The following is a 24,121-nucleotide window of genomic DNA, read 5'->3' on the forward strand; positions in this document are numbered from 1 at the left end:
ACGTGCAAGGTGACCTATAGCGCAGCTTTTAAACGTTTTGATAGGGGAATTCAAATGGCTCATATTGAATATGAAAACAAAATAATGTAAAATTATTAATGGAATCACCTGCAAATACACAATGCATTGTGTATTAAGATACATGCACTTCATGTGTCTTGGGAGGATCAGACTTCATTAATCAGATATAAAGAAAACAAGTGTGAATGTATCCAAAAAGCATTTAAGATGGACCTCAGGAAGATTCCAGCTGTTCAAAAACAGCTGAATTCACACTGAAATTAAACTGAAATCAACTAAAATGCTAAAGTGCGCAAGTTATTCTACTAGTGCTGCTTATTTGGCAGTTAGCAAAGAGCCTCAGGAGCATTATCACCACCAGGACCTGATTAATGTAGCCTGGGAAACTCAAGAGGGATACAATCATTCTTGTTTTCTGGACACACATATATGTGGCAAAGTTAAATGTCTTGAATCTCATCGGGATTTTTCCAGATACAAGACCCGGCATATAGATTTTGAAGGAAACGTAATACTGTTGCAATTGCAAAAAATGTTGAATGACTAGAGTAAATGGGGAGTATTTGTGTGTACAAACCCATTACCAAATCCATGTGTGTGTGTGTGTGTGTGTGTGTGTGTCTTTCTGCATCAGTGTCTCAAATTGCTGGTTGCTCTCCACAGGGGCAGGGAGTTAAGACAAAGGCCCTCAGGACGTTGCTTCCTCACTAATTAGTGGGTCTAAATGGGCATACACTCCCCCTGATGACAGACCACACACACACACACACACACACACACACACACACACACACACACATGCACACACACACACACACACACACACACAAGCAGACAAAAGCAACAAGCACACACAATATCAAAAAATAAGACTAGTAAACACTCATAAAAACTGCCGGGCACAAGCACACATACACACACCATCACCATCCTCAGCAGACACATCCGACATGGCTGCGGCCGTTTGCTCAGCTGCAAAATATAGTGTTTAATAATTCAGGACCTACTGCTCAGCTCGGCTCAGCTCTGCGCCTCGCACTCTGGCTGAGTTCACCCTGCGGAAAACCCAACTGGGATGCTTCCTCTCTCCACCTCCTCCCTCTCCACCTCCTTCCTCCTTTTTAACCTCCCTGTTTTTTCTGTCCTCCTCTCCCTCTGTGTCCCCCGTGGATGGCCCTCTCCGTCCCTCTGTCCCTTCTAAAAGAGAAATCATTGTGTTTCTCTCTGTCCCTCCAGCTCCGTCTCCTGTTTGCTGCAGTTGTCTTCACCCTCCCACCAGTCTACCCTCCTTCATCCCACTTCTGTTTTGTCGTTAATCATCTTCCTCACTCCCCCTCTTCCTCTCTTTCCTACCACTCCCTATCTATTTCCATCCCTTTCATTTTGCTCCTCAATTTGTCTCCTCTGTTTCCTCCCCTCTCTCCTACATTAACACCCCTATATTCCCTCGCCGTGGTACCTCCCTCCCGGGCTCCCTCACTGCCTCGGTCCGGCAGCCCTCTCCCCTCTCTGTAGCCCAGCAGTATTGATTTGTAGCAGGGCAGCATTGCAGTCGATGGGCACAGCGAGGGAGGTGCCATCTGCGAGCAGCTTGGCACTGGGGACTCACGGGGGTTCATGTGGAGCTTAAGCTGGGACAAGCACACGGCTGATTGAGCTAATGCTTCCTACACACCTGCAGGTTTTAAAGAGCTTCGTTCTGGAGACATTTTAACATCTTAAGGAGCTTTCGGTGGAGTTCAAGGATTTTCCAAAAACAGAATCCATGTCAGAAGATCTCTATTCTGCTCCAATATCATGACAGCAGTGTGGAGTAGACACTAATGTGTTTGGTGAAGTGATAATAACACACACACACACACAACAAAATGTTCATTATTAACCACAGCTTTCACCCTAATGCTTCACAATTAGGCAGGAATTACAGTTCAGCAAAACCCAACAGAGTCATAAATGGGTTATTTTGGTATAAAGGACATTTCTACTGAATATCCATTTTCTGTTGATGTCCTCACAGCAGGGAGAATTACTGTGATGCAGTTAGCTGAAGAACATCTTGTGGCAACCAATGTGACAGTATTATGAGAGAATTCATTAGCGGCAGACAAAACATCCTCTCAAGGTCTCCACTGCTGTTGCCGTGCTCCGATGCATCACAGCCACAGTCAGAGCTGTGGCTCAGTTTAGGGAGGGTGCTCGATCCTCTCAGAATTTGATGGATGGATCGCGCGGCCGAATTATTTGTCTGGAGGATAATCTAACAAAAACGGCGGTTTATTTTCTCTGGTTTCTGCAGTAATTTACACACACTTCAGCTTTTCCAAAGAGGATAATATTCTATCTAAATAATCCCAAAATATAAAGCTATAATACTCTTTAGCATGCCTCTGTATTGTTCCAGCTGCAGTGAAGTATAGCTCCTCTCATTACAATATAACATAAACAACATCTAATTGAATCCCTGTGGATTTTACTCCAACTGCAAATGCACTGTGTGGTTATGGCTTCAACTGTACTGTATTATAGACAAACCAGCTGGTTTATTCGTATTTTGTATAGAAGTCATTAAATTGGGAAACTGAATTGTAGTTCAAGGAAAAGCTGACATGAAGACTGACGGGAATGTATTCAAAGCTCTCAAACATCTACAGCCAAGGAGCTCATTCTAAATGATATAACAGAGAATTTTGTATGAAACTGATTTTTGAAATATTTTCTTTTCTTAAATCATTGTTTATTATTCTTTTTTTTTTTCCAAGGCGAAAACAAAACTGTCCTTAATTGAGCAAAGTTACACATTAACTAAAAAGATTTTTACTGGGTTACTGTGTTTCAAAGACACTATCTTACACTAAAAGGCACTTATTAAAGCCAAAACCTCTGCCAGCACTGAGCAAGTTTCCAACTGGCAAACTGCACCTTTCAGAATGGTCTTTTTTTTTCTTATTGCTTGTGTTCATGTTGCTAACTTGGACATTCTTCACTAATGCTAAACCACTTGAGCGCAGAATACAAGTTGACTACAAAACAAAATATGAGAAATGGTGAAAATTCCAGATACAGCTCTAAATCGAACCAACTGGTCCTTGGACAAATAGTTATGTGACAACTAGATTTCAACCACATTATTACAGTATGTCCACAACATCCTTTGTTCTGTTCTGGAGGCCTATACTGCATGCAATGTTTACTGACAACAGGGGATTGAGGTTTACCTTTTCTTGCTTCACAAAAAGCATACAACCCTGTAAAACCTTTTTTTTAACATTCAGTTAAGTTACACAACTCATCGGCCCCTCTACTTTCCCTTTTAATTATAACAAACAAACTCAAGTATAGTGCTGCGAGTTCTTCCTCTGGGTCCATCAGAGCTCTGGCTGGCAAGAGCATGAAATAATATCCCCACTGTTTACTGTTTACCTAACTAATTTATTTGCTTTGATACGTTTCAAGACTTCCAGCGGTCCCTGGCAGGAATACAGTGAGCAGTAATTAGCAGAAATCACGCAGCTTCATTATTCCAAACTAGACAGCTGCTGCGGTTAACTTCGACCAGTGACGAGTGTTTAAGCAGTTTCACTGACATGTGGGTGGTAACAACTGCTGCTTAACTGTGCTGGCCTGTCAGGACCAGATTGGTTACTGAGGCGCACATCCAGATACACAGTTTACGCCACATGAGGTCCACACAGGTCTGAGGTACTCCTGACATAACATCATTTGCTTATGGCAAAATGGATTCACCTGAGTCTGACTGATGTCTGTTTTAGCCCTGCAGTGAGGAGTTCTGTGAGACACCTGAGCCACTACTCTACCTCTCTCTCTCTCTGTGTCTCTCTCCCTCTTCAATGATCCTATATGCACTTGAGGGTTTCAGTAATTCCGCAGCCTGTCTTTGTATCACAATCTGTCAATTTCCCACGACACCCCAGCCTGAGAGCATTTTCCTTCTATGCTGCAGAAATTGCATAAATATCTCCTTGTTAGAATGAAAAGGCTGAACAGTTGGGCTGCTCCTAACTCAGGGAGAAAAAAAAAAAGAAGAATGGGTAAATGTCATGCAGCCAGATTGCTCAAATTAAGATTGCAAGAGGGTGCTTGTTGCCTGTGGTCACTTAAATATTAAGAAATAATTGTTGTTTCAAAGTCAAGCTAGCTAATGTTCAAAACAGGAAAACGCTAATATTTTGTAATTTACGTATAAGGACTTGTAAGTTTACATTTAGTAAACATTGTTTTATGGAGCGCACACTCTTGCAAGTCAGATTTTCTTGTTGTTTTGAGGACCTAGTATGCAAAATAATGGGGAGAATGTACATGTTGACTCATAAATAAGAATTCAACCACGTCTTCAGAGCATTGCCTTGCAAGTTATTTCATACTCTTAAGTCTGAAAGCTTGCAACTTCAACTTAAGTATTATCCCAAAGGTCTTCTGATTTGCAGGCTGGCTTTAAATACACAGGCCACAGGAATACACTGATGTCTTAACTTGAGTGTACATATACTGTATGGTTTACTGGTTAACTGTACAGTTACTTTGTGACCGGTTAGTTACATAAAACAATTCACAATTCAGCTTTCATCTCTACAGGACAGAAATATCCAATCCTCACCTGTGTCTCACTGTTCAGTGTATTCAATATGTAGGTCTCTCTCTCTCTCTCTCTCTCTCTCTCTCTCGCTCTCTCTCTGACCTTGATGAGGTGCTGATTCAGACATAACTCAAGTGAGAATTCATTTTCAACACGTATAGAAATCCAGATAGAAACAGAGGGGAGTTAGAGATTGACAACAGAGAGGGTGGGCGTGGTTTTCACATATGTGATTATTCTTATACGTGAGCATCCTCATGTGTGTGATTGTGGCTTTGAATTTACGTGTTTGAGGTATATATATATATATATATATATATATATATATATATATAATATAAGACAAGAGAGTGAGGCAGACAGTGTTTTGTTTGTGTTTATGAGGGCTTCAGTCCTAATCAAATTCACAGTGCAGGTCTGACCACAACACATTTCCCCCCACAGTTTAATAATGAGCTCTGTGGAGACTGTTCTGCATAATCAAATTGAGACACACAAGCAGAGAGAGAGATGCTTGAGACACTTCCATAAGTGGACAAACGATAGTGCGCACACGCACACACACACACATACACACACACACACACACACACACACACACACACACACACACACACACACACACACACACACACGATGTAGGCTGCTGTTTGTGGGAGATATAAAGATTATTTCAGCTGTCTAACACTAAATTATTATGATGTTTTGTGTCAAAACAGCATGAGTTTTAGTGTGCGCTTCTGACGAGTCTTCTCTCTGCGATGTAGCCATGCAATCGTGAGCAATAAAAACAGAGAAAAAAAGACAGTAACAGTTTAAATTCAACTAAAATGCAGTGCAAAAGGCTATACAAGTGTTTCGAGGTTACACTCGCCCCCTAACCTAGACCCACTTGAAGTCGTGAAGTTGAACACACCTGCCCCACCTTAACACTGTATCTTTTTTAAAATCTATATTTTCCAAAATTGTCTTCAGCGCAATACAGCTTCATTGTGTCTCAGCAATTATCTGGGCTGAACGCTGACATTTAAAAAAGACCGGGACAAGCCAGTCCTGTTGATATTCATTCACACTTGTGTTAAAGGGGCACAATTTAATCGTTTCTCTTGCATCATTCTGTCCTCAGTGTTGTCTTTGTCAGTCACAGTCTCCCCGCTGCTCTCTCATTATGACGACGTGTAACACAAATAAACCTGAAAACCAAACCATGACATCAGAGCCACCGTGATTCATGTATCAAGTGAATCTTTCCAGACTTGAAGCGGAAGTTTTGATGAAATGCTTTCAAGGATGTTAGGCTGTTGGTGACATCAAGCCACCAAGCCAAGCCTGATCTGGAAACATAGTTATAATTATGTCAGTGGAGGATGTAAACAGTGTTTCTAGCTGCCTCTCCAAATCAGTTATCTTATGACTTGTGTTTGTATTCATGTATGTTTTTCTGGTTATACATCCTACATAAAGGCGAAGGATTAGGCGTTTCTGTGACACTGTGACAAGCAGTCCTGTCGGAGCCTCCTGTTTCATCAACATTCACCGATGTAACACGAGAACAGAAGGTGCTGATAGGCTTCTCAGCAGAAAACACTGGGCGATGCATTGGACTCAGCAGTGTTTGGTAGCTGAGGAAAGTCACTGAAGCAGTTATAGCCGAAACAGTAGTTGAATTAAAAAGAAAACAACAGTATAGAAGTCGACATCAAGCTATATATAACAAGGGAGGTGTGTCACATTACGCCTTCAGAAAGGGCTTTAACTGTATTTGGATTCTTCTACAATCCTACAATAATCCCTCTCGTGTGTGTGTGATCCTAACAAAAAGAAACCAGTCCTGACTGAGCATCTCCTTTACATCTCAAACATCTGTTTTGAAACATCCTAACTATTACGTTGTCTGAAAATGCCCCTGCTATCCGACAGTGATTTTTCTTTTATAGCTCTGTTTAAAGAATTGCGTTCACTGCGAGCTAACCCACATTCGTGTGGAGCAGCTGCAGCCCAGTTTCACTCGATACTGAACACACTCAACAACCCCGCACCCAAATACATGGTTTCATCTTGCTTAAAAATGAATGAGGTGTGAGTCATAACCAGCAACTATTTCCATCTATTTTGATTCTGTGCTGTCACTTTCTATTAGCCGTCATCTCTGCTTCTTGGGAGAGTTAACAGAAAAAGACAGGCAACAGATGAAAGTGGTCTGCATGGCCATATTTTTCTTGGATCAGTATTAGAGGTGATCCAACTAATCCTGCAAACTACTAATTTGGTTTTATAGTCACAGGTGCAGTAAATTGCCAAAGAGCACTACCATAATAGGTGTGTAGTATGTCAACTAATAGCAAAAATCATGCTACTGAATACTTGCAAACACGAATCTTTGGTTATGATGTCTCAACTTAATATTGTCTAAAAAAATGTATCAATATGGTATGTAATTGCTTTGTAAGAGGAGATTTTTTTTGACATTGGATGACTGTGGTCAGAGATCTCCCAGCAAGCCAAAGCTGTCAGAAAACCAGTCTAAGAGACTACAGACATGCCGCTGTGAGGCTGTACTAAATGTAGCTAAATGTTAACATCAGCATGCTAACATTATTCATGATGAAAATGCTATCATGACGGTGTTTAGAAAGTATAATGGTCACCACCTCAGTTTAGTGTGTTAGCACGCTAAAATTTGCTGATTAACATAAAGTACAGCTGAGGCTGACGGGAATGCCATTAGCTTTTCAGGTCATTGGTCACAAACCGAAGTGTTGGACAAATAAACATTTTTGACCTGTTGATTGCGCTCGGTGAAACATTAAGGGATCACCAATTCCACAGCTCCTAGACAACGAGACTAATTGCTTGCTGGAAGATGCTGTCTAACCTTCTGGCAAAAATTAAAATAAAATAAAATAATAATCTGAACTATAACTTTTTGAACATTCCTCTCACTGTGTCTCGTATGCTGTCCCGGTTGAATTCAGTAAGCCACTGGCTGCCATGGGTTGGCCGTCAGCTGTGGCAGCTCACCTGCTCAGCCTGAGCCCTCTAAGCTATGCAAGCTGGACCATTAGCTCACTCTCTCACACTTTTTCTAGCTGGCATCTGCATCTGCATTTTTTCTCCTTCTCATTTTGGCACATAGGGCCTACTGTAACTCACATGTCCAAGTAATGCGTTTTATTGCTGAAAGCAATAAATGGATGTGCTGCTGAGGGTTTCAAAGGTGCCACCCTGCATTTTCCCACTCCTTTTCATTTTGGCACCAAAGTAACACTAGTTTGGCATTACTTTCATTGTTGACAGCAGTGCATGGATTGGTAGGTCATTAATGCTGACTTCCACACCCCATTGTTTATTTAAGTTGTCTTTATTTTAGGTGTATAGAGATTAGATTATATTTGTTTGTATCTCTTGTTTGTACTTGCACTCTTTGGGCCAATTTGTGACACTTTAAAATTAGGAAGATGTGTAAAATATGACAGAACTGTAGGTTAGTGATTATTGTAAGTATATAAAGGCAGACATGTGGGGCATCATTTTTAAATGCAGGCTGTAGCAGCCATACATTGAGATATCATTACGCAAGAAATTAGGTCAAAAAGGACAAGTAGCAATGAGGGATCAGCATTCATTAAATAAAAACAGCCATATTTATCTTCTAATGTTACAGCAATGATGATGATGATCTCTGTCCTTCTCCTGCTGCAACCACGTACATAAATTAAGTAAAAAGAGACAGATGGAGATGTGTTTCCAACTGCTATCAATAAAACCATTAACACTTCACTCGGTGGGTTCAGAGCAGTAGCAGTTTTTCTGTGCAACTGTTGCTGTGAATGAAAAAAAGAAACGAACCCTTTTCCATGCGTACCACTGCACGCTGCTAACATTTCATTGTGTGTCAGTACCTGTCACATATTGATCGGCACATCCAAGACTAGGAACACACACGAACGAACAGGTTAGTGATCACACTCACACTTCACAAATCACAGTTCCAATGATGCTGGCAATGTGCTGCTTTTGCTCTGATCTTAAAAACTGGAATCGGACGCAATATCATATAGAGTGCGTTTGTGCTGAGCGAGAGGCTGTTACTGTATGTACAGTATGTGCTTTCAGGCCTACAGCTGTGCAGTGGCAGTGGAGGCGAACACCAGATGGGGACAACAGACAGCTTGGATTTCATCTGAGATCATTTTACTGTTTTGTTTCTATGCATTAGGTGAGCTGGGAGCTTAAAAAACATGGAAACTCTTCAGTGCTATTAGTCTGTCCACAACCAGTTAATCATAGAAAAATGGGATACTGTAGGCCAGAGGGTCAAATGGTTATTGTTCACTCCTTACAGTAAATGTATTCCAAGCATCTGCCAGCCTATTCATACCAGATCTCTGACTTCACACGCTAGCCTACCGTGCATGATCCACTCAGTGTTTTAGCAGCGTGACATCTTTTCTGCCGGCTGTTCATTCAGTAAAACATCCTGAGTCACTGTTATAAAAGACTACTGAAATTGTGAAAGAACAATCTATTTGTGGTTTATCAGCTAGGATCATGTTTTTTAGACGCACACACACACACACACACACACACACACACACACACACACAAGCACTCACAGGCATAATATAAGTGGCCTTGGCCGTCTCGCAGAGATGTGGCTGAAAATTGAGTGCAAATTAGTCCCATCTCAAGTGTGTGTGTGTGTGTGTTGTCCTGACATGGCCGTGAACGTGGCCTGCTGCTTGGGGGATACAGACAGATCAAGACACAACACTTCTAACCTCTCAGGTTTAAATTGCAGCAAAGACGTAATCCAGGAAGAAGTCAATACAATTTCCACTGGAAACAGGGCTGTGCTGGTTCGTAAAGATTAGGAAGATCGTTACTCAGATACATGGATTATAAATCTAAACTTCAGCTGCGCGTAAAGACTAATTGCTGCTTACTTCTGATCTTCTGTTTGACTATCACATTCCCTCTGTCATTCATGTTACTCACTCTGTCTGATTGCCTCTGTTTCATCTGTCTGCCTGACAGAGTTGACATCAGACAATGCTTTGACTGGGTTAAGCGCAGAGGAGGGTTTGTTTGTTTTCATACCAACCAAGCAAGCGTGGGTGGTGGATTACTGTGTGCATAGTGCTCACGAGAGGATACTATGATTCAGTGGTGGAGAAAACAAACGATCCCTGAACTGACAAAAGTAACGTGTGTAAACTGTGGATGAATATTCCAGGGAATGTGCACTTAACAGGAAGCATTTAGCTTTGTTTTCCCGCCGCCCTTGCTGGAGCTGCCCCAAATACCTCCAGAATAGAACAAATAGAACCAGAGTGACTGCATCCATTTTCTGTTTTAAATGTATTTTAATGTTAAGGAATGAATACAGAGCCTGCAAGCTGATAGTAAAGGTCAGTCTGCAGGTGTTTATTTTCTACTGAACGAAATACTGTGTAACACAGGGCACATGAAGGCACATTGTAATTCAAAAGTGGTTGTCAGATCAATACCTGCATCTTTAGATATTAACATCAAATCTGGACCTATTGTTCATTTATAGAGTGATGTGGAACACTGAGCCACTGTAGAACTGTTGAAGCAGCATTGTCTAATTGAATATTTGGACAGAAAATTGGACTTTCACAACAGAAATAACAATAGCGACAACAACGACTCTTATCCCCCGTTTGTGTAAGTATAGGATTGCTGAGCGGGGTACTGCAGCCATCCAGCCGCTCTGGTTCAGCTGCTCCATGGGCGCTTTTTTATCATTCTTGTTCTTTGCCATTGTGAACTGTATCGCTCCTTTACTTCTTATGCTCTCTGTCTGCTGTCACTCATAAGTCTCCTTTTTCCCTGCTTGACTCCACTACCTGGCCTTTCTCTCACCCTCCCTCCCTCCCTGAGCCTATGCCTGCCTCTGTCTTTGCTTATTCTCACTTAATACAATCTTAGAAGGTGTAACCCTGTTTGTAAGCACGGAGAGAGAGAAAGAGACGTGCTGACATCAGTTTCACCAATTACACCTCGTTGCTCTCCACAAAAATAAAGGAAGTGTTGGACCTCGTGGAATGAAGATAAATGACATGCTTGTCTTTCTTTCACACTGTGCTGTTTCCCTTTTTTCTCTCTCTTGCTTTCACTTCCTCACCCCCTTATAGCCTCCCCTTTCCTATTTACGTGTTCCATCAGCCCAACAGTAGGGCTCAATAAAATAGTCGTCCATTAAGGGGAAAATTAGCCTTTCCCAGTTCCTTTTCCCTCAGGCCACCCTCACCGTTATATAATCTATTCCCAGTTAACAAATTGCAGTATGAGGAAGCCCAGGCCTTTTGGTAATGGATCCATTCCAAGCATCGGTTTACAATTGATCGCAGTGGAACTAGCTGTTGGCTGCTCAGGGAGTTTCATTGCCTGGTCTTTTGTGTTCCCCCGCTGCACGAGGCAAGAAAAGCTAGTAGGTCAATAAGAGCCCATTATAACAGCTCGATCCTCGAACAACTCATAAGTTAAAGGATGCTCCTCACTAAGAAATCCACTGGAGAACAGTAGAACGTGGATGTGAAGTTAAATGTGATTTTTTTTTCTGATTTCTACGGAGCTACAGCGAGCGCTTTGATTCGCTAGTGACTAGATCGGAGTGACTGCTGCAGTGATGGTGAGCAGCAAGGCATAGTTAAGCGGGAAATGAAGAATATGGATACTCGTGATTGGCCTTGAGCCTCTGACAATGTCTTCTGGTATGCATTTCAAGGGGAATTCTACTGAGTTTAGTAGTCATGGGGTTACTAACCCGACTGTGGACTGCCATTAAAGACATTCATGGTCCTCAGAGTCCTACTGACTTTGGTGATCCCCTGACTTTTCCTCTAGCACCATTATGAGATTAAGATTTTATCGTGAAATACCGGCTATTGGATGGATTATGATTAAATTTGTTTTTTAAGACTGTCAGTCTTAAAAAACAAACTCTGCCCCTATATTCTTTATCATGTATTCAAGAAATATGTATTCTGAAACCGATAGCAAACAAAAACAGTTACAGGCTTAAAACGGACTCACCTCAGCTGTTAACCACCAGTGTTCTTGACTACAGCACTGCCGACTTGTGTGGTATGTTGCAAATAATTGAACTGCTATTAATATTTAATGACATTCACGAGACTGTTCCTCTCATGCATAGATCACATGCGACAGCACCAGAGCGACGATACAAGATAAAGACCAAGAAGGCGAGAATGTAGAAACTGTGATCCGATATACACCATCATACCATCAACTATCCACGATTCATCATGTCTCCCAGTCCTTCTTAAAGCTTGAGCTGCACTTGCACTTTTGTTGATACAGTGACAGTAATGGTCGCAAATAATATCAATTTTCAGGTACAATGATAGTCCTTCAATTTGAGATTATTGTAGAAGAGATCCCACCAGGAAGTGCTCTTGTTATCAATTCTGCTTCAGCCGTGATGAATATCAGAGCTGCACAGAGCTGTGTGGACGAGCGGTGAAACACTACACCTCGACACGGGATAGGTAGAACATTACAACCACACTGTGTGACAAACAAGAAATATCCCAAACACAGACACACACACACACACAGTCACTCAGACGCAGACATTCTCTTCTGACGTTTATATCTGATCACACTGCACCACCTCACTTCTGTGGCTCTTCAGTGAGGAGTAAAAATAGTCAAGTGCTGCTGACTGATAAAAGATGGTATGAGGCTGCCTATAGAGGCTGTCCTATAATTATGCTGCAGATGGAGACTTTTTGACAGCCAAGCAAATACACAGATAAAACACTCCCGTAGCTTCTGATAAAAATGCCTATCCACAGTTCCCTGACACATCAACTGCAAGGTGAAGTGAGAGAGAAGCAGTGTGTGCAAACCCATACACAGAAAAGTGCTTTCATACCTTCCATCCAACAGATGTTTCACATTATTTGTCTTTTATCTTTATTTGTTAGTTCAAAGTAAAAAGCGCAGAGAGACGGAGTTGACAGACAACAAAGGCCCAGAACACATATCTGATTTTAAAGGTGTGTCCCTTGGATCTTGGTCTGTCGTGGTTGGAAAATTAATCTGATCTCTCCTGAATCAGCCCTGCAGGGTGTTCAACACTATTTCTCTTGAGAAGGGGATCAATAGTGTTACTGCAGTGAGGTAGAATAGCCTCAATGGCTTTATCATTAAAGCTGCAGCAGGCGACTTTGCATGTTGGCAGCACCAAATGGTAGAGACAGGTAATGTCCTAAAGTTTCAAGAATCAGTACCCACAAATTATATCAACTGCACAACCCAAAGAGAAAAGATTTGGAGATAGAAATTCTTTTGTCAGCCACCACTGAGCTCATTTTGCTCAGTAATCACACAAGAAGTTACTACACATGGACCAAAATATGTGACATCAAAAAGGAGAATGGATAAACTTGTCTGCTTCAGCCTCGCTTCCTGATGCAAGCCAATAAGATATCTTTAACAATCATATTGTCTGTTTGTGTCAGAATCATGTACCCAAATAAAACCTAAGCTGCTGACTGGAATGGCTGCCATAGAGTCACTTTGGGCCATTAACCACGTCAAAGCCACTAAGCAGTTTGTGACCACCTGTCACAAACTACAGGTGGGATCAGACAGTTAATGAAGTGTGAAACCTAAACAGAAATCCATTCAGCACGAGTACAAGGCTGAGCAGCAGTTACCTTGACAACACAAGCAAAGCCCGAATCCCAATGTAAACAACAAAGCTTGAGTCTAATAACAAAATACCAGAATGCTCTTCAGGTTGTTTTTTTTTTTAGCTTTATTTGTCGTCAGTATCACTAAACAGGCTCACATATGTGTAACAAAGCCAGATGCAATATTTCAGCGGGACTAACGCGAACAAATTCACGCTTTAAAAAGCAGGTCGTGAATCAGAGAGAACAAATCCTCTGTGTAACTCCATGCTGTTAGCTATATTAGCTAGCAGTATGTTGCACAGCCTTTCAGCATTCATAATTCAGTTAGTTTAATCACAAGATCTGATGACTGAAGCTGCGTAACAAACCATGCATGACCACATGGTATCCTCCGAACATCAAGGGTCTACAGCACAGCACAGGTGTATGCAAACACACAAGCGCACACACACACATTTGTTCAAAGGCTTTGCTACTTAGAGACCCAACCCAACATCATCATTTCTACCATTTACAGACATAACCACAGAATGAGCATTAGTGCTTTAAGAAGTGCCTGTTGTGGTGGTGCAGGTGATCATGAAGGAGAGAATGTGTGGAATATTCATATATATCATATATATAATATTCATAGAGATATTTCATTTCCTGTGATCAGTTTAACTCAAACTTTCCTAAAACTGGCAGGAAAATCTTCATATATCCATGTTCATAAGCCAACTATTTGTCGTTACTTACAGCAAAAGATTCCATGCAATATTCAATCAAATCTGTTGTGCATTTAATTTGCACACAATTCACACACATTCACACATATTTGGCATCTTTGGAAACTTCCTAGACTTGACTACAGAAGGGCTGGTATACTTTTTTGGTACTGACTGAAATGTGTCTGTAGCTCTCGAAAACTGTCAAACACCAAATGCTGGCACTGAATGTCTTCTTAGATTTGTTGACTTGTTAAGTTACTCTTTAGTCACATATTTACTCATTTAAATCATAATTGCAACAATTTTAAACTGTATTTTATTTAGGCAACGTTCTTGTGCGCCTACTTGTGTTTAGACAAAGTTTGAAATTTAACAAGTTCGGATTCCTTTGTTGAATTAAAAAAACAAGTCTTTAACCCTCAAAGTAAGGTATCAAGGAAATTATTGTTTTGGTATCTTTAACAAAACTCAGGTATCATATCAACATGTGTATCGGAAACAATTTCAAAAGATACACAGCCTTAAAACCACAGTAGTACTAGATTTAGTTCTTCAAATGTGTATTTAAATTGTGAACTCACTGATAAATATTACAAAGTTAGAGATCCACCTCTCCCTACTCAGGCCTCAGAATGTAAATGCATGTGTGCCATATTGAACTGTAAGCACATGATAATAGTAAGATATACTTCCAGGCCTGGCTATGATCCACTAATGGATGTAGAGGAATGACCGAGCCTAACAGAGGGGAAGAAAAATGGGTGTTCTGGTGTGTGTGTGATTTATAACTCTAACCTTATCATTGGCCTTATAAAGATTTCATAACTAGACCTACAGAACAAGGGCCTGAGTACAAACACTTACACACACAGATTCATGCACACACACTAAAAGCAAACACCCAGTGGACCCCTCAGTCACTAATGATTAAGATTAGGCTGTCTTGAATTTATCAAATCCACGAAAGCGTAGTCAGTAGCAAGAACATTTCAGGGTGTGAAAGGTTACACCTTTATTTGTTATTAGCTTTTAAATTCCCGAAGCTGCTAGCAATCTATCCAAATGTTTGCAGTACCTTTAATTATGCTGCTTCTAGAAATGTATTCATATCTTCGGCCTATGTCATTCGCTGCCATGTGAGGATGGCGCATCTATATGTGTACACTTATGTATGAGTGTCTGTGTGCGCGATTTGTCAGTGTCCTCGTGGTGCTGAGGAGGAGGAGGAGAAGGGGAGATGTGACTGAAGCATCTGGTGTGAGAAGCCGAGAACGCTGAAGACAACCTCGCTGCTGCGCTCAGAGGAGCTTCAGAGAGTGTGAATAGCAAGGGATCTGTTTATTATGACAGTGTGGTAGTTCTGCAGAAAAAAAATGCGGTATCACTGCACTGTATGATCATAGTTTAGATTACAGCCACACTACATCTCACAAGAGCAACTGACTTAATGCATTAACATCTACAACAGTTTGCCACAATTGCAAAGTGAAGTAAATTAAAATCTTTTTAATCAAGCTTTAATCAGTCGATTAAATTATATTAATAAGTATTTAACAGCTTCTCTCATCCTTCATCCAGGAGCTAAACAAATTGGTTGTATTGGTCTCATTTCGGAGACTGTCAGAAAGTCGTGCAATATTTTATTTATCTTCTCTCATATCACAAAGAAATAATTGACTATGTGCATTATTAGTTGAGACTGCAACTAAACCTCAAGTGTTATAAATAATGACGGACAGAATAAGAATGAATGAAAGTCATTTTGTACTGTAATATTACACGGGATAGCTACCGTGTGGCAGTTACCTTTTAATCTCTTTTTAAAGAGGAACTGCTAAAATACTTGAACTAGGATTGATCAAAAATCACAGAATCCTGTGGTTGGTCCACTTTGCTTTCACACCATGAAACAAATTGCACTGAGTTTGCTTGAAAGTGGATCAAGATCCTCTTTTTCAAGCTGTCTGGCTCAGGTTCTTTGAACAACAGCATTCACACAGTAAATAATAATAAAATAGCGATTCATTTTAATGTAGAATCTCCATGATGTACCCTGTCTTAAGTCACTGAGAGCAGGGATCATGGAGAGTGGGATCTATGCAGAGCAGCTATCCCTGAGAAGTCAAAGCACCCTTATCCCCATTCTGTCAACAGTAAGATACTATATAGCGATGCTGCGTGCTGCTGAAGCCGGTAAATCTTACACAGGCCAATTGTCATTCATTATATAATTGCTTGTAAATGGCAAACACAGTCTCAGCACATGCCGTCAAATCACGGGTTGTAAAAGACAACATTATCCTCTTCACCACGCAACACTTAGACAAGGCAAAGAATGAGACGTTTAACCACTGAAGATTAACATACCAGTCAACAGCCAGTCTATGGCCCCATTCTGCTTCACTATTCTACATTGTCTGCTATTGTTTAAGTGTAGACCCTCGAAGAACCAAAACCATATGGAATGACAGGGGTAGTCACTCAACATGGAGCAGGTATGTGGACTATTGGAATGCAATTGTTCCAGTCTGCCATATTATTTGTAGGTCTGTAATTCATGTTTAGAAAGTAGGGATTCTGTAATACTGAAGTAAACAACCACTTTAGAGAAGATGATGTTTGAGGGGGAAACTCAGTGTTCTGCTTGTTATTTGCCAACACATTTACAAACAAAACCCGCTTCCTCACTCAGGCTTTCTGTCTTACACACAACCAGACATTTATATACACACACACACACACACACACTACTTGCATGCCCACATGTGTACTATACACACACTTCTTAGTGAATATAAGTATTAATGATCCCGATGATCAGTCTGCATGTACTTCATGCATGACAAAATGAAAAATGCAACAGTAATTCACATGGGATTAAAAACTGGGATAACAGACAAGGCATGCTTTAGCAGCCAAGTTGACCTCAAAGTGACAGCAGTGAGGATCATACAATCCTTAGAGGTTTGTCCCACTATTGCACACGTGCAGTAATGTGACATGTAACGGCTGCTGGTTGCAGCAAAAACACAATGACACATAATGACCATTTGGACCGGGAGATTAAGTCTTATCTGATTATTAGAATTAGCCAGGAACCACAACAACAATACACATCTGGACAGCCACATAAAAATAGAAACTGTGCACAAAGAGACAGCACAAACACATAATTAATAACCCTACTGTAGGTATGGTAATGGGTTTACAGGCAAGGCAAACAAAAAAAGGCCTAAAAGCTGAAGGTACAGTTAAAAGGATTGCAGAGAAACAACAGGAAGCAAATGATTTTGATTTATTTGACACCATATAAGCCTAGCATTCCTTCCCTGCTGGCAACTTGGTATTTACCAGTAAAAATAGACTGCACTGGGAAGGAAGGGGAAACAAATGAATAAATGATTGTGTTTTCTACCCTGAGACAGACAGTAGGCGGGGGCGAGGGTGGGGTTGGGTGTGCGAGTAAGGTGGAGGCAGCGAGGTAAGGATATGGAAGATGGAGAGTTTGGGCGGAGAAGAAGAAAGGAGGGAAAGTGGGTGGGAGCAAGGGGATTGGTGGGGGAGTAAAGCACAGAGGTAGAATTGGAGCAAGAGAGGGAGGGGGGGGGGGATATTGGTACGACTGTGGTTCTGCAGTGACTGCCCAGATATGATGAATGGCCTGCAGATACCACTGTACAGCTCAACACAAACATCTCTATTGTGTACACTCTGCCTTCTGTGATTCATCATTTGTTTTCGCCCTGGCTATGTTTTTCTTTCAGATCTAGCAAATGAGATAGAGAAGGTAGCAGGAGTCAGCAGATGCATCTCTAATGACCACAAATGAATCCTCATATTACAACCCTTTATCACAGTGTTGAATAAGTCCATTCTTATCTAGCATAGTCTAGCATTATCCATGGCATGAATAGCAGTCTATCTAATTCACGTCACTCTGAAAACACTTCAAAACAGACTTTATTTAAAGTATAAGGCTGGTGTTATTCTATTTTTCTTACTGTCTATAAATCCCATAAAAAGACCAAAATCAACAGCCTTTCCTCGTAGCCTCAAGCTCATTTGTTTGTTCTGAAGACATTCATCTTTAAATTGAGTCACAAATACATAGTTAGATTCTTTTATTTCCTAAAACAGCTGAGCACTGTGATTTTTAGCTAACATTACTCATAAAGGAGTAAATAGTGCATTTCTTTGGGACTGTTTTCACTCATGGATTGACACACATTTGGTGCGCTGGCACCACATATCAATCCCATCCTGTATGTAGGATTAATTATAAAAAAAACACAGTGTCTGTGTTCATGGTATGAAGGAGCGTCTCTCCCAGTGAAATAATGTGGCTGGGTGATGGAATAGGCTATATCAGACTTTGGATACGCAGATAATATTTGTTAGAGGGACCAACTCATTGTTGGTTTCGGTTTTCTCATGGGATTTGTTGGCCATAATGTAGCCAGTTAAAATAAAATCAGCTACTGACTATAATTTCTGTAGCAATTCTGCTCTGTGGTGCATACTGCATTTATCCTTAATGCAAATAAAATGAGCAAATATTGATTACGTCACATCAGATTAAAGATGAGATCTGCAAATAAAATTGGAGCAATGAGTCAGTTACAACCAATACCAGGGATGTTTCTGGGCATAATACTGAAACCTGTAGGCCAGTAGACTAGTGTGACACCAGGCTAGGCTGGAAACACTAAAATGCTAAAATATCCAGCCCCACATTACTACTACGGTAAAATAATTGCTACACTTAAACACAGAATGTCAGCTGTGGGATTTTAGAAGATGAATATAGATGATGGATTATATCTCCACTGAAAACATCCCAATAACTATTAAAGACCTGAAAGTCCACTACTTTGTTTAGCTAAAATATTTTGATTAGGTCTGTTATTATTCCCTAGTAGGGGTGTGTACGGAGCTACAGTCACAGACCGGGGACCTTTGTGAATGGAGACCAGGGTTTAAACCGTGATAGCAGTCTAGTAGGTCTACGAGTCAAACAAGGCTTTAATCGTGCCCTTCTGACCTCGTGGCAAACATGCGGTTTTTGTGTGAAAGTCGACCTAACTTTTTATACACTCTCTGGCTCAGCTCTTCCTTTATACAACTAGAAAGTCACGGCACAGATAGATATCCATAAAGTGATGGTTTATTTATAACCACGTTGGGCTTTTACTTTATGTATCTGGGTTAAATCACAGTAATTACAGCTCGACTGCAGAGACAGGAAGAACCAGAGAGCAAACAAGAAACAAGAGAAAGAAAGAAAAAGAGAGGATTGAGAGGGAAGCTGTGTGTTGAAGTCATGGCCGAATGAGTTGTTCTTTCATTCTTTTGTGCTACTGTGCCTAATAATTTCTATCACACAGTCAGTCTTTTTATTACTTCCTTCCTCCTTTATGTTCCAGCTGTTTCTGTCCTGCCCTTAATGCACTTGTAGTTCCTCCTTTTCCTCAATCCACTCAATGCCACTCCCTCCTATTTTTTTCTTTTTGTCTTTTTGTCCCATTTTCTCCCTCTCACTCTCGGCTTTATTCCCCTCCTCTATCCCTCCTGTTCCCTCCCTCTTTTACTCCCTCCTAGAGCAAGCTTTTCATCTCCTTGCTCAAACATGAAAATGGTTGTTGGCAGTGCCACTGATTGATCATGTGGCAGCCTATTAGTCCACAGGCCAGCTCCTATAGCCTGCTCCAAGACGGCCTGTAAGGCAATCTCAAAAACCCTCCTTGTTGATGAATGGAACAGCTTTTCCTGTGGCCGCTTAGAAAGCACAATACACATGCATCACATTAACATAATTCAGAAATCCCCTTATACCTGTTAATGAAACAATATCTGTTCAGTTACTTACACACCTTGAGTTGGCATTTCTAATAAGCAACACTGAAAGGCTGAAACAACACCCTCCCTTCTTATAGTTCAACACACAGGTAAAGTGAAAGTGATCCAGTGAAGAGAGACTCCAGTGAAATATCATGTAAATTGAAGGAAATATAACCAGCGTTCTGTCCATGTGCAAGGGTTAGGCTAACCCTAAGCCTAACTCTAACACCAATGCTGACAATAACAGTTAACTCACTATCTAACGATAGTTAAACCAAACACACACAACCTTAAAGGTACCCTGGGGAGTTTTTGACCAATGTTTTTATGACCATTGTCTTATCTTTCTTTGTTGTTAAATAAAATAACAAAATAACATAATATATAATAAATATAAAATAACATATATACATAAATATATATATATATGCTGGCATGAACGCAGTATCCTAAAATGCCAGGTCTCAATTATTAACTGCATAAATTATTGTCTCGGGACTAACATTTGTTGTCTCAGACCCTTATTTACATAAAACAACAGAAATAAATACATGTGGGAGGGTGGTAGTGTCTGCTGCTGTGTCACTTTGGATGTTTCATTTCATTTAAGCAGAGAATCAAAGGAAATCCTCGAATGATGAATATTTTGTTTTGGATTCATTTACTCCATCAACTTGGAAATGTACAGTCAAGATCAATGTCTGTGTGTGTTGTGTTCACATGCCTTACTGACCAATACATTTCCTTGATGTACTAGAGGTTTCCTGTGTGTCTTGTACAAGACTTGTACCTAAAGCACAAAAGACAGCTTCTCGGGTGAGGTGGTGCAGAACAGCCATTTATGACCGAGACATTAAAGAGTCAATACCATTGAAAGTAGAGCAGAAAAGACTCGGCCTTGAACCCTCATCCCTTCTAAATGTTAGAATGCTGCTAAAGGTCGCAGAAGGGCAGAAGATATTTGCAGTTTTCCTTAGAGAGAGAAAAGATAGGGAGATAAAGAGAAGTGGAAAGGTTGGCAGAAACAGGATGAAAGATATATGAGTAGATATGAGTAGATAGAGGACTTTGACTTTTACATTGCTTTATTAAAACATGTCCACCAGAGGAAAACGCTCCCCTACACACTGGACGGCTTTTTAGAATCAAACCATGTTTTGACTTTGCCTGCACAGAATGTATTGGATCTCATTCTACCAATAGAGAAAAAACAAAGGGGGCAAAGAGAAACTGAGAAAGTACATAAAGAGGAGGTGAAGAAAGTAGAGGTAAGGAAACAAGCTGACAGAACGTAACAGATAAAAGATGGAGGACGGCGAGAGTGAGAGAGAAAGAGAAAGTAGGGCACAGGTGGGAGGAAACGGCACGCCAGTGTTCTTTAAAGTTGAGCCATCACAACCACTAAACCCCCAACGCTGCCTGCCAGGACTCGTCCTGCCTCGTCCCCTGGTACTGTCGTACCTTTCAGCGCTTCACTCCACACCTCCATATGCAGCCGTCTCTCACTCTCTCTCTCGTCCCTCTGCTCTCTTTCACTAAGTTGTCTCCTCTTCAGCGCTCTTCAGCCCCTCTGCTTTTGTTTCATTTTTACCCCTCTCCATGCAGGGTGGTAGAAGAGGAGGGAAGCGCTGCATTCATTTATTCAGTACAGTCAGTGCCGCCGACCGAGTCCTCTAGAGGCTGCAGTTATGACTGGCGGAAGGGAGCCTATCTACACTTCCCTGCACCGCCGTCCCTCCGTTCTCTCGTTCTTTCCTTTTTGTCTCCCTGTAGCTGGGCTGTCTCCCTCAGTTTCAGTGGTGCATATTTTTGCAGGTCATCTCAGTGTTCACACACACAGAAAAACATTCTCCCTTTTTCGTTTCCCCGCCTCCTTGCACTGGTTTTTCAAAATATGAATCAACAACAGGAATGCCATTCACAAACTACAGCTTCACTGCAGTTGCATATAAAGAACTTGTGACAACATAAAACACACATTTCCCCCATAAATGTATCCATTCATCATCATCATCATAACTATTTCTCATCTTGCTCAATGTAATTCTGAAGCTGCAATAACAGATTTTTTTACCACCTCGGGGCCGTGGAAACAACTGTGAACACAGCACACTGGCATATTTTCACATTTTAAGTTGATATAGTGTATATAAACTTGTGGGTTTTTAGAGCTGAAAGCCGCTGCTGGCTGCAGCCAAAAAAAGACACAATGAAAGTTGTGTGAGTGACGCAAAACCAAAACAATGACCTATAAAAGTCAATAGAGCTAAAGAGAACTTTAAAACCAGATGATTATTCTCAACTACACCCAAGTAGTTATGTAATCCATTGTAAATATAAAAATATATATCAGAGTAGCTTTAACTAAAGCAAACATTTCGTATTTAAATGCTGAATTATGTGTGGCCAACAGAATAAACTACTGAAGGTCATATATTTGGACCTTTTATAATATTTTATTTTATAATGTAATAATGGTTTATTGTGGTTTATTACTTCTTTCTAATGGTTATTGGCAGACTATGTCATCCATTATACTGTATAAATATTTCTTCAAATTAAACTTTCACAAATGCTCATACCTTTCTCTGCTACTTTCTAAGTGTGAGTCCACGCTGCTGCATCGCTTTAAAAAAGACAAAGCAAGTTTGTGCTTAGTCAGCACATCAAGGATGAGACAAAAGGTTTGGATAGATTGGGACACATTGTGACTTGAAGCTGATGCTTAGCCAGGATGACAAAGCAACACCCACATGGTAGACATGCTCTATCATAAGACAAAGTGCTGCTTCATCCTTTCACAACATCAGAGGGATCACTGAGGTACAGTGCATTTAGTTTGAAAAACCTCCAAAAGAAAAACTAATATATTTTTTCCAGACCCAAAGTTGTGTGATTCACTTGCCAAGTGCAATAAATACATGTTCATCACATAGTAAAGGGACATTATCTCTCAGTAAATGACATGATGGACATCAGATTGTACATATAAGACACTTCACACCAGCTACAGTGAGAAACTAAACCTCATTGATAAACTCTGAGGGTGAAGCTGAATAACCAATGAGAATTTGCTAATCTGCACTCTTCTCTCACCTTAATACTTGCAATATTAACAAATGTACTTTAGACTGATGAATTCTCAAGACTACGGCATTCTCATGTCTTTGCCCTCTTCAGGTGAATCCTCATTAACTAAAGACTATCTTTTATTTTATATTTACCTTCAGGGAATCAGTTTTATTGCAGCATAAATGGCAGGGAGCCTTGCAAGTGTGAGATTGTTTAGGATGGAAGTAAAAAAAAATACTGAATGGATCAGTCAAACACAGTGCGCCACGTGTTTTGCAACCTGGGCCTAAGGCAGCACCTTGTGTACAACTTCACAGCATCTCCTGCGTCCACATTTTGGACAGGAAATGTGTCCCCCATGCTCCCCCACTGTTTAACTTGTAGTTAACCTTTATATATTGCTAAAATTGGTTTGAATTGCTCCAACAAACACAACTGACATAGCACAACTGATGAACCAACAGTGCTTCTTTTGTATTACACTTGAAAGGGGTCCAAACCAGATTTTCTGAAAAAAAAAAAGAATTATGAAATACATCCCCGCCCCACCAGAGAACAATAATGCTGTTGATTTTTTTTTTTTTTTTGACATTAATTGCCGTGAATCTTTCGTTTGCTTTTCTGGACAGCTGACCTTCATCAGATCACTGTGGGTAACAGGCACATGCTCTTTGTCGTCATACTGCTCAAAAACATGTGCGATCTGTTTATAATATGCTGATTTCAAATTAGTGACACATAACATGTGCGTGGCTGACATTCAGCCTTCCTTACTTTCATAACACAATAAAAAGGGCTTCTACACACATAACGAGGCTGGTTGGAAACACTGAAAGAACCCATTGAAAATGTGTCCTTGATGCACTGTTAGCCGTGGAATCAATTAGCTCAGTGTTTTTTCATGTGCCGCTTAGTTACATACACATATGTTGTTTACATCCTGGACGTGTTCACTGGCAGTCTTTGCTCTTTGAATAAAGCTCAGAATACCACTGAATTCAAATAAATAGCATTTCAAATAAGCAGATATTGTGCTTTTATCCTGCAGATACACTTATATAGGTTGAAAATGTTTATGGTTAGTTTGTGTTTGTTTGAATAAAGAGTAGCATATAGCAAATATACAGACAACATGAATACAAACTACTGTATAGCGACTGTTTTGTTTTTTTTTACCTTTGCAGAACATCCTC

General features: G+C 40.6%; 1 protein-coding gene across 1 annotated transcript in view; it reads right to left on the reverse strand.

The window, feature by feature from the left end:
• Positions 1-24,121, reverse strand: part of LOC139292784 (transmembrane protein 163a-like) — a 52,651-nt gene that overhangs the window by 21,811 nt on the left and 6,719 nt on the right. The window lies entirely within an intron of this gene.

Source organism: Enoplosus armatus, chromosome 11 (genome assembly GCF_043641665.1).
Source record: "Enoplosus armatus isolate fEnoArm2 chromosome 11, fEnoArm2.hap1, whole genome shotgun sequence".
Taxonomy (NCBI): domain Eukaryota; kingdom Metazoa; phylum Chordata; class Actinopteri; order Centrarchiformes; family Enoplosidae; genus Enoplosus; species Enoplosus armatus.